General features: G+C 32.9%; 1 protein-coding gene across 1 annotated transcript in view; it reads right to left on the reverse strand.

Moving 5' to 3' along the window:
- The window catches only part of LOC133201776 (synaptic vesicle glycoprotein 2C-like), a 378785-nt gene that overhangs the window by 90926 nt on the left and 276200 nt on the right, over nt 1-11659 (reverse strand). The gene's annotated exons all lie outside the window — the stretch shown is intronic.

Below are 11659 nucleotides of genomic sequence, written 5' to 3' on the forward strand. Positions count from 1 at the left end.
CAACCCTAACCAAAAAATACTATAGTTACATGTAACTATAGTAAACTATAGTAAATCAAAGTTTCAAAGTTATCACTTTAGTAAATAAAGAAGTTTTCATAGTGATCACTATAGTATCAAAGTTATCACTATAGTAAATCAAAGTTTTCATAATGAACACTATAGTATTTCAAAGTTTTCATAGTGTCCGAGTTATCACTATAGTAATTCAAAATTTCCATGGTGAACACTATAGTAAATCAAAGTTTACATAGTGAACACTATAGTAAATCAAAGTTTACATAATGAACACTATAGTATATCAAAGTTTTCATAGTGATCACTATGGTAAATCAAAGTGTAAACGTCAACACTATTTAAATCAAAGTTTCAAAGTCAGCATTATGGTTTTAGACATGAAGCCAATTTTCAACAACTATGCAATAGATATAGAAGCTCCATAAAAGGAATAAATATATTTTAACTAATAGTCAATTTCCCGAATGGAAGAATTTTGCCGAGTATTTTTTTTCTGATATACCTGTACAATGTTTTAAATATAGTTTTTTCTTTAAAAAATACATTTTCAAATCCTGTGATACACTTATTTAAGTTTGAAATGAAAGATTGAATTGGTCCCTCTGTTCCTCTAGTTTTTCGGCATCCGTTAAAACAGTTTGTAATTATATTTAATAAAAAATGAGCATTTCTTCTGTTTGCATTCCCATGTTTTAGAAAGACAAGTTCAATATTGATGATAATTTCATTCTTCTAAAATGCATGGGAAGCACTGATACTCTTTAAAAAAATTATTTATTTGCAATGAAGAAAATAACAGATATATTTTCAGTATATAGAATTTAAAGCAAAATATTTACAGTCAAGTCCTCACAAGTACAACGGTCAGTTTTTAAGCTCCATGTTTAGGTTCCCCTTTCAACATATCTGCAACTCATTCTAATGTAGCATTCATGAGTATATTTATTCATTTAATTCCTAATCTTTCTGAATAAGATTTAGAGAAATTATTTGTTAAAATCCCTTAGCTCATCAAAATTCATTTTGAAACTGATACAGCTCTTGCAAATCCCCCCCCCTCCAAAAAAAAAAAAAAAAAAAAAAAAAAAAAAAAAAAAAAAACTAGAGGTACTGTGAGCACTGAGCTCACTAAATGATACCCCCATCTCCCATATGATTATAGTGGCAAAGTCCATGTTTTGCTCTGGGAGATCCGAAATAAGTGTCAGATCAAAAAGTAAAATAGAAGGTGCACAATGGCACTATGTCACAAAGACTCAGTAAAAGTTTCATTAAATTTTCATCAGTGGTATAAGAGAAGTTGCGGATAAGAGATGGGTACCCCAAAGCGTAAAAGACGGACGTATAGACAGACGGACGGACGTACAGACCGATCACTATATACCCTTCCACTTTTCAAGCGGGGGGTATAAAAACCCGGTCCAAAAACACAGGCCAAAAACCATTTCCTTCCGACTGAAAGGTAAGAAAACTGTATACTTCGTTTTTTGGTCTACTAGCAATTTTTCCAAGGTATGCTTTTTACTACCTTTTGTAAATATTTTCCTTTCTTTTTCTGTTTCCTTTTTATCATGATAATTGGTTGAGCAAAGAAATGTATTAATTTACCAGACATCAGAAGCATTACAGTAACATTAGATGTAATATCTTTTAAAAAAAACATTTAAAGTCTTTTGATTTATCATATATTTTTCTATATATTAGAGGACTTGGTCCAAAAATTAAAAAGCTTGGAATTTTTACAAGGCTTACAATTTCCTTTCAAAACAATTCTATGTAATTACAAGAAACACATTCAGTTAAATAGTAAATGATAGTCATTGGTCAAAAAATTTCAGAAATCTTTTCCCTCTTTCGGCAAAATCATGATGTGGATAATTTACAATCAAGACTACCTCATGATACTTCAATCTAAATTTATTTTGTTTTGGTCAAAAGATTCTTGAGAAGATTTTTCCTACATATTTCAATGTAAAGCATTGATTTTCTATTATGTGGCCCCACCCTACCCCCAAGGGGCATGCTTTGAATAATTATAGTCTACGCTACCTCAAGAAGATTCCACATAAGTTTCTGCTTTTATATATGGTCAGGCAATTTTTGAGAAGAAATTTTTCCTATATGAATTTATGCAGGGTCCTCCATCATTTCAAATTTAACTATGGCGCAAGACGTTTGCGAAATGCCAATATTCGCAGTCTGTTTGCGGCCGAATTAGCGAAGTAATCACTGAATGAATTAAAATCACAGAGCTTTTCTGAATCACCAATTTAATACATAAATTTTATTAAATATTTTGCCAATTGAAATATACATTTAATTATTATTAAAAATCAATTAAAGGACAACTAAATTAACATATGTAAAAGAAAAATTGGAACGTTTCCAGTATATCAGTGTTCTGTGACCCCCCCCCCCCCCCCCAATTTTTCCAACACACCAACGTACGCACGTACTTTAAAAAAAAAAAATTATAAAATCTGAAAATATAAGTACTAGAAATAACAAGGTTTTCAGTGTTTAAACTGTTTTTTTTAAATGATTTTGTTTACAAAATGTAAATTATACGGACAGAAGAATTTCTGGTAGGTCACACAATCAGACTTCGGGGCCATAAAACTTAGTCGAGCTTACTTTTGATCTCAATCTTACTTTTCCACTATCAATTCCTTTTGTAAAAGTGAGACTGAGATCAAGAGTGAGCTCGTCTAAGTTTTATGGCCCTGGCCATCTATATAATTGCAATATCGATCTCGGTTGGTTATAGTATCTTAAAACTTGTGAATTTAAAAAAGTTGCTTTTTGGAGTCATAAAATACTAATTTGATGGATTAATCCTTTATTTTTCAACTTCACATCAATACATGATTATGATACACGAACGATGTTTGACTCACAGTGCCTATGCAATTTTAGAGACGTGGCTATTTTTAGTAAAGCCAAGTATTTTTAAAAATTAGAATAAAAAAGATACTTGCAATTATCGGGAAGTTTGAAAAAATGCCTTGTCTCTTTTCATTCATGCGTCATTTATTCAAAGTCCAGCAAGGCCTAGAAGATAATTGATTGTGCAAGCCAAACAATGGGCTGTTTAGCGTTAGATAAACAGCACGTAATTTGGAGATTTTTTTTAAAGTTTATGAATTAATATATTTTTAATCATGATCGAGGACGATCTTACTGTGGCGCTAATACTTAACTGTGGTGGAACTATGACGCTGATTCTTTTAAATATGGCGCTAGAGAATTTAACTTTTGCCGTCCCGCCACCTTAAACGGCCCATGGAAAACCCTGTTAATGTAAAGCATCGATTCTCTATATTAGTCCCACCCTACCCCAAGGGGACATGTTTTGAATAATATATAGTCTACGCCACCTCAGAAAGCTTCCACATCAGTTTCAGTTTTTCTGGCCCAGTGGTTCTGGAGAAGATTTGTAAACACATTTCCTTCATATTTTGATGTAAAACATTGATTTCCTATCGGGGGCCCCACACTAACCTCGGGGCCATGATTTGAACAGTTTAGAATCTACACAACTACACAAGCTTTCAAATACGTTTCGGCTTTTCTGGCCCAGTTTTTCTTGGGAAGAAGAATTTTAAAGATTTTAAAAAAATATTTCTATGGAAAACTTCGCTATAATTGTGGCCCTACCATCCCTTTAGGAGAGCCATGATTTGAACAATTTAGAATTTACACTACCTCAGGAAGCTTTTACATAAGTTTAAGCTTTAATGGCTTTAATGGACTGTGGTTCTTGAGAAGATTTTTTAAGATTTTTCCATTATATTCAATGTAAAACATTCATTCCCTGTTGTTCCCGGGGGCGATGATTTTAACAATTTAGAATCTACATTATTTAAGGAAGCTTCGATTTAAGTTTCAGCTGTTCTTGCCCAGTGGTTCTCAAAAAGAAGATTTTCTAAAGATTTTTCATATGTATTCCAGTGTAAAACTTTGATCTTCCTTTTTTGGCCCCATTCGACCCCGGGGACATGATTTCAATTAATAAGAATTTACACTACCTCAGAAAGATTCCACATACGTATAGCTTTTCTTGACCTGTGGTTCCTAAGGAAAAGATTTTTAAAGTTTTTTCCTATATATTTCTATGTAAAACTTTGATCGTCTATTATGGTTTCACCCTACCCATGGGGCCATGATTTGAACAATTTAAAATCTACACTACCTCAGAAAGCTTCCACATACGTTTCAGGTTTTCTGTACTATAATTATTATTGAGAAGATTTTTGAAGATTTTTCCAATATATTTCAATGTAAAAATTTGATTCCATGTTGTGGCCCCACCCTACCCCCAGGAGCCATGATTTAGACAATTTAGAATCTAAACAACCTCTGGAAGCTTCCACATTAGTTTCAGTTTTTCTGACCCAGTGGTTCTTGAGAAGAAGATTTTTAAATGACCCAAACCTATTGTTGTCTTTTCTTGATTAACTCCCCTTGGAAAGAGGGTTTCGCCCTTCATTCCAACAATTTAGAATCCCCATTACCCAGGAATCCTTTGTACCAACAAATGTGGCTCAGTGGTTCTTGGGAAGAAGTTGAAAATGTGAAAAGAAGGACGGACAACGGGTGATCAGAAAAGCTCATTTGAGCTTTCATCTCAGGTGAGCTTTAAAGTTAAAAAAAACATGGTTGAATTCATTTTAAGTACGTTTAATTATGAAAGAAATACCTGTGTCGGACGATTTCACACTGCATTTAAGGTCTTCTTTAACTGTAAAAAAAGAATATATCTCATTTCGACCACAAATCATTGCTATATAATATTGATGAATTTACCAATTGGAATGATTTTAATTCGTTGGGGCAAGTAAAGGTTTACTGGTTTACTGATTCGCGGGTGTGTTATTTCGTGGGTAACTCGAACATACAGAAAATTCAGAAGAATCAGAAGATTCTTGGGGATGTAACGATTCATAGGTAAGGGGCGCCCATGAAATCCTCGAACAATGATTTCCTACAATGATGATTCCACAGTATGGAGTCAATTCTAATGAATCTAAAGTAATCCAATACAATTTGAATGTATGCTACAATGAAATAGTTTTACATTTTGCTTTTACTGTGTTTTCATCATTAGTCTTGAAAGTCAATATCCGTGGATTTCGTTATTGAGTCGATTTTCGAAATCAAAAGTCATCGAAGAATGTTGCCTCCATAATAACTTATGATAAAAAATTTATTCCGGCTATCGTAAATGTATGAGGATCCCCCCGCATTGGCTCATTTTGTTAACTTTGTTTAATGCATTTATTATAACAGTAAAATTGCAATTAAATCATGATCTGACGTTTTGAATGTACATATGTGTGTTTAGAAATATTCTACTCGGAGATACTACTTAACAATCTACTAGATCTGTTATCAGTGAATATACCATTTCTCAAAGTATGATAAATTTTTAATCCGAGGCAGGCTACTGACTGATTATTTAATGTTTTAGGGATTTCAACAACCTCGTTAAAAGTTAGCATTTCATAAATTCTACGGTCGTTATAATGACGTTGTCAGCAAATATAACCATCATTGGTTCATTTCTTTGGCTGCTATGTTTCATTGAAATTGTTAGGCCTTTGGTTTTATACAGAATTCGACTACAGAATGTTCCGTCTACCTGATCAATACATAGGGCTCATAGCGGGCATGAACAGTCAACAGGGGATGCTTACTACTCCCAACCCCACCTCTGGAATTTCCGGGTGACCGTGTTTATGCCCTGTTTACAGATTTGTTTTGTTTAAAGATTTTTTTGAGATCAATCACTATTTGTTATCTTCACCGTTTTTTCACTCAGAGAGAGAGAGAGAGAGAGAGAGAGAGAGAGAGAGAGAGAGAGAGAGAGAGAGAGAGAGAGAGAGCAAGTACACATACATTATTTCTGAGCCAAGCATGTGAAGATGTACAAAAACAATTACGTGCAACATTGTTCTTTTTCAAAATTGGATGCATCGTATTATGAATTTTTAATTTACCGAGTGGCAGTAAATACCAAATTTTTAAATTGTTGAAAATTTTGTATTTCATACCACTCGTTAAATTCAAACTGAATTCAAAATTTACCGTATGACAGCTGGCACAAGGATTACATTCAATTGTATCAATATATTGACTTCGAAATTTATTGACATCGGCCTCTTGCTTACAAATCTCAAATTCTATCTATACGCTAAACAACACGGATACATTTTTAAAAATGAATTTAACATTTGCGAGATTTTTTACTGTTAATGAAGTGATATGGTTCCTAATTTTCATTATTTATAAGTATTTAATTTAACACGAAAATTTACTTAATATATTCTAATTATTAAAATCTAAAGAAAATTCAATAAAAATTCAACCTCTGTATCATAATACATGTATCATGAAGACTATAAACTTCTTAGAAAACCAGGAATTTGATTATCGAGAGATCTCCAATAACCATAAGTGACAACGAATCGAACAAGAAGTGAAAAATGAACATGATTTTATTCTTTCTTTCTTTCTTGCAGATTTGCATTACACATGTTGTCGCCCATCGGCACATTTCAATTGTTGGCGGTGCCAATATATGACGTTATACGCCTTATTCCCCCCCCCCCCACCCCTTGAATAATGGGTGACAATTCGTGCAGTACAATTTTACATACATTGTGCCGGCGACAATATATATAATACTTACCACAAATGATAGAAGTATTTGGTAGACTAAGAAATTGACCACAAAATGACAAATCAAAAGCACTGCTGGACGTCGTACGTGGAGACCTTTTTATTCAAGAAGTTTGGATAAAGATCGAGGTTGTTAAAATCTCTATTCAAAGATTTGAATAAAAACTAAACGGTACATTATTTATCAAAACTGCGCAAAACACAAGAAAAAAAAAGTATTGTTCCTTGATTATTTATTTATCCGAGGGGTGATCAATAAATTCGCAAACTATCTCTATGTTTAGAAAACCACAGTTCAGATCAGAATGAAATTTGGCACACATTTAGTCATATACACGTTCTATAAATAGCAGATGTTATGTAATGTTTTGATCCTTATTTGTGACGTCACAATGTGAAAATGATGTCAAAATGTAGGTGACTTGTGGCAAAAAATGATTGACTCAGTTGTACACGAGCAACGAATGGCTTTAAAGTTTAACGTGTATCTTTGAAATTCCTTTGCAGTAGCATATAATAATTTGTTCAAGGTTTATGAAGACAAAAAACTTACCAGAAGTTCAATCATTAATTGGAATGATTGTTTTAGTGAAGGAAGGTAGATGGTTAAAAATAATGTTTGTTCTTTTGCCCAGTGAAAGCAAGCTGGGGAAGAGATGTGCCCTTAGAAGAGCAATTTTTTACGGACGTTACATTTAGAAAAATAGTTGAATATCTTCAAAATAATATAATTATTAAATCCCTAAAATATCGTTTACTTTAGACTTTAAACATATCAGAAATGATAAAAAGAAGGCGCCCATACTTTATCCACACTGGATAAACAACGCTTCCGACAGAGGACTCGGGTTGTGGTGAACGAGACCAGAATTGGAAGAAACAAAAGTAACATTGTTCACATCATATTACAGATAAAAAGGAGTCATTTCTTAATCAAAATCTGACTAGATTATTTAGTTATTTGTTTTTTTTAAAGAGAGAGAGAGAGAGAGAGAGAGAGAGAGTAGGATTGGTATCAATTAAGAAAATTTCAACACCTTTCGCATTTTGTAATTCTTTTCTCCAATTAACTTGAACCTAGACTACTAGATGTCGCTGAAAGTTACTTATCAGTTTTACTATAAGAATGTATAGAAATTTCCATATCAACAGAAATATACGTTTTTCAACTTACAATCAAAAACTTATCTTTTCTACATTTTTAACCATACGTTATTAGAAACCAATGTATACATGATTTAAAACAATAATATCAAAAAAAAAAAAAAAAAAAAAAATAAATAAATAAATAAATAAAATAAATAAATAAATGAATAATAATAATAATAATAATCTTAAAGTACAATTTCCAACAGCTGTGTTCACCATTTTCTGTAAATGTTCAAAATACTTGAAGAGAAAAAAATAAAATTCTATAAAAAGTGCGTTTTCCCTAGATTATAGACTAAAAATTCCCAATTGACGTTATGTAATTTGGAAAGAGGAAGTCTTTAACTTCACGGTTTAATCAATATTCATAGTTCCACATTGTTGCAAGAATATTTTTTTTTCTTCCTGCGTTAATGTGCTAATGCTCTACAATACATGCAATTACATGTATATTTGCTAATTTGCACATAAAATCAAAGCTGCCGGCGAATATATGAGCAGGGGACAAACCAATGTACCGTCACACCCTCTTTAGAAATTCTATTGATACAACAATTTCTTATGTTATCACTGCTCTTCCCTAGCTAACGCACAGTTATTATGCTACATACAACTAGATCGGTATACCAAAGTCGGTATACTATGATTTATAAATGTAATTTATTTTTCCAAGAGGAAACTGTGGTATTAAGATTTTAATATCATCAGACTCGCTAAAAATTACTTACTCCTTGGATATCATAACTGAGCACATATTTAATTTTATACTTAGTAGTAAAACACGGATTCCCACATTATGCAATACGGATGACGTCAAAACACCCTATCTCAATGATCGGTCCGAAAAATTCTACATGTATACCAAACCAAATGTAATGTTTTTAAACAGTTTAAAGGTTCGTTAACTTGATTTTATTGAAATATATACGTAATATATTTCGTGCACTAAAATTTATTGACAAAGTAGTTCCATGAGATTTCAAAGAAAAAAAGGTTATGTATGTACACAGCACATTTAAATGGCTTTATAAATGCGAACTCACGTATTCAATATGTTAAAAATATGAACAGCATAATACATACTAAAATTCATATCATATGCCATATCAAATCTCGGGCCTTATATTGTCGGGCCACTCGGGTTGATAAGACAAATCATATGAATTTTTAGGTCACCTGAATCACTCAGGATATTGCTATCCATTTTCGTCCGTCGCGTGCGTCGTGTGTGAACATTTGAGCATTTTTAGCTTCTTCTCTGAAACCGCTTAACCAATTTCAAACAAATTTGGCATATAGCATCTATGGGTGAAGGGGAACAAAAATTGTGAATTTCATGGTCCCTGTCCCCCTGGGGCCTGTGGGGTGGGGCTAAAACCACCAAAATTAATGCAATCTTTAAAAATCTTCTTCTTTACTCCTGGACATCAAGCAGTCAAACTAGTGGCATGATTGTAATAAGCATTGAGCCCTCTACCAAAATTGTGAAATTCATGGCCCCAGGGTCAGGGGTTCTGGTGCTAGGGTGGGGCTATATAGATTATATAGTGAAAGTGCATTATTTCTTTGAAAATCTTCTCTGCTCCTGGGTATTAAATAAAGTAACTAAGTACATAGTTATGAAGAGCAAGAGTGCCTCTTCCAATATTGTGAATTTCATGACCCCAGGGTCAGGGGTTTTTGTGTAAGGGCGGGGCTCTTTTGATTATATAGTGAAAATACATTAAGGTCAAGATCTAGCAAATGAGTTTAGACTATGTTTTGGTACTATATCAATTATGACGTCATAATTGATTTAAACTTAATTTTTCCCGTACTTTACGGCTATAACAGAATTAAGTAGAAAATGACGTATTTCATAGAATTCAATTTGAAACCATGTAAAAAGGAACCCAGATACCTATATTCAGCTTAATATCATTTTAAAGTAAAGGTCAAGAAGATATGAGATATGAGAGTCTGTAGGCAATATAGATACATTTCTATGTCTGAGATGGAGAAAACTCTCATTTTTACACCTGATTTTCTTCATTTTTCATTGAAAAGGACAGTTTAAAATATGTTTTTTCATCGAGTTTATCTAAAAATTATGTATCGATACATCTTAATTTATTAAGCTATAATTGTAAAAGATTATTAGAGAAATTCGTTTCTCAAATTTGAGAAATCTGTAGGCACTCTTCATTTAGTAGATCTTGACCTTAATTCATTGAAAATCTTCTTCTCTGCTCCTGGGTAATAAATACAGTAACTAAGTACATGTACATAGTTATGATGGGCAAGAGGGCCTCTTCCAAAATTGGCCCCTGGGTCAGATGTTCTGGTGTAAGGGTGGGGCTTTATTTATTTGATAATATAGTGAAAATGCATTTCTTTGAAAGTCTTCTATGCTTCTGGGCATATTCGAGGCAAACAGAATAAAAGATTTAAAGTGCAAGGGTATTTTTACCAGAATTTTGAACACTAATCACTGTTAATAATGTATTTGAAAGGTTTATAAAATAAGAGAAATATGCAAGAATATTTATTGTATCATACAAAAAGTACTTTCATAGTTTTCATGATCAGGTAGACTTGGAATAATAATAGATGGATAAAAATGAGACAAAAATAACTTATCTTTTTAAATGTTCTTCAAAGACCAAGAGAGGCCAATGTGAGAAGTAATAATATGGGGTTAAAAAATAGACATTTTGTTAATAGTTTGCATGGTAATAGTGATAAATGGGTGACAGATAGATACTAGACCAAATATTTTGTTGATGCTAATCATACTATTTTCCTTGCTTTTGGGCAACAAAGCTTCATTTATCAGTTAATGGATCCTCTAAATTGTTGTATTGTTCTCAGGTGACCGTTAAGCCCCTTGGGCCTCTTGTGGTATGTGATATTCTATGTAACTTCTTATCAAGGTGATCGATCTTTATTTGGAAGGCTCCAAGGGCTTTAAGCATCTTTTGACCTTGAAAAAGCATAAAGTTGGTAAATCTATGTTTCATCCCAGTGACATTTTCCTTTTATAAATTTGATTGATTGATTGATTGTATGTTGTTTTACGTCCCATTCGAGAACTTTTCACTCATATAGAGACTTCACCATATACCGGTGAAGGGGCTTCAAATTTTGATCTTTACTCGGCACTCAGGGCCGTTGAGCAGTGAGGGATCTTTATCGTACAAACGCCTGCCGTGACACGGGGCCTCGGTTTTTAAGGTCTCACTTCAGAGTGCCGAGCGCATGGCGAAGGAACAGTTGCTACCCATTTTTTTTATCGACTTAGGTCAGTCGCGGCCGAGATTCGAACTCACGACCTCCCGATCAGAGAGCGAGCGCTCTACCGACTGAGCTACCGTGAACGGTATTTCACAAATTTGAAATGTGGATACACGTGATTTCTAAAAATGTGAATGTGGGAGAGAATGTAATTAATGAATTTTATGTTGAACATGTAAATACGATTTCAGAAAATTTCCCGTAACCGTAATGCATAATTCAAAAAAATGTTACTGTTTGTTATAAATAGAATGAACTCTGTAAAACCACTTACAACAGTTTGTCAGAAGATAAACTTTACGTATTAATTAATATTTTATTCTCACCTGTTAATGAAACTTTATTAACACTTTGGTCTTCATCTGTAATGTTTAAAAGATATACCATACACCATCCAAACTATATGAATTTAATACAAACAATTAGCATTTTATTAAATATTATGATTTACTTGAAAAGTTTCCTCGGATACGATGACTTATACATGTATATTGCTAAAATACAGTATTTCAGTATAATGCTTTACTAATTTTGATCG

Source organism: Saccostrea echinata, unplaced genomic scaffold (genome assembly GCF_033153115.1).
Source record: "Saccostrea echinata isolate AGI-Se365-2 ecotype Australia unplaced genomic scaffold, CSIRO_AGI_Sech_v1 ptg000045l, whole genome shotgun sequence".
Taxonomy (NCBI): domain Eukaryota; kingdom Metazoa; phylum Mollusca; class Bivalvia; order Ostreida; family Ostreidae; genus Saccostrea; species Saccostrea echinata.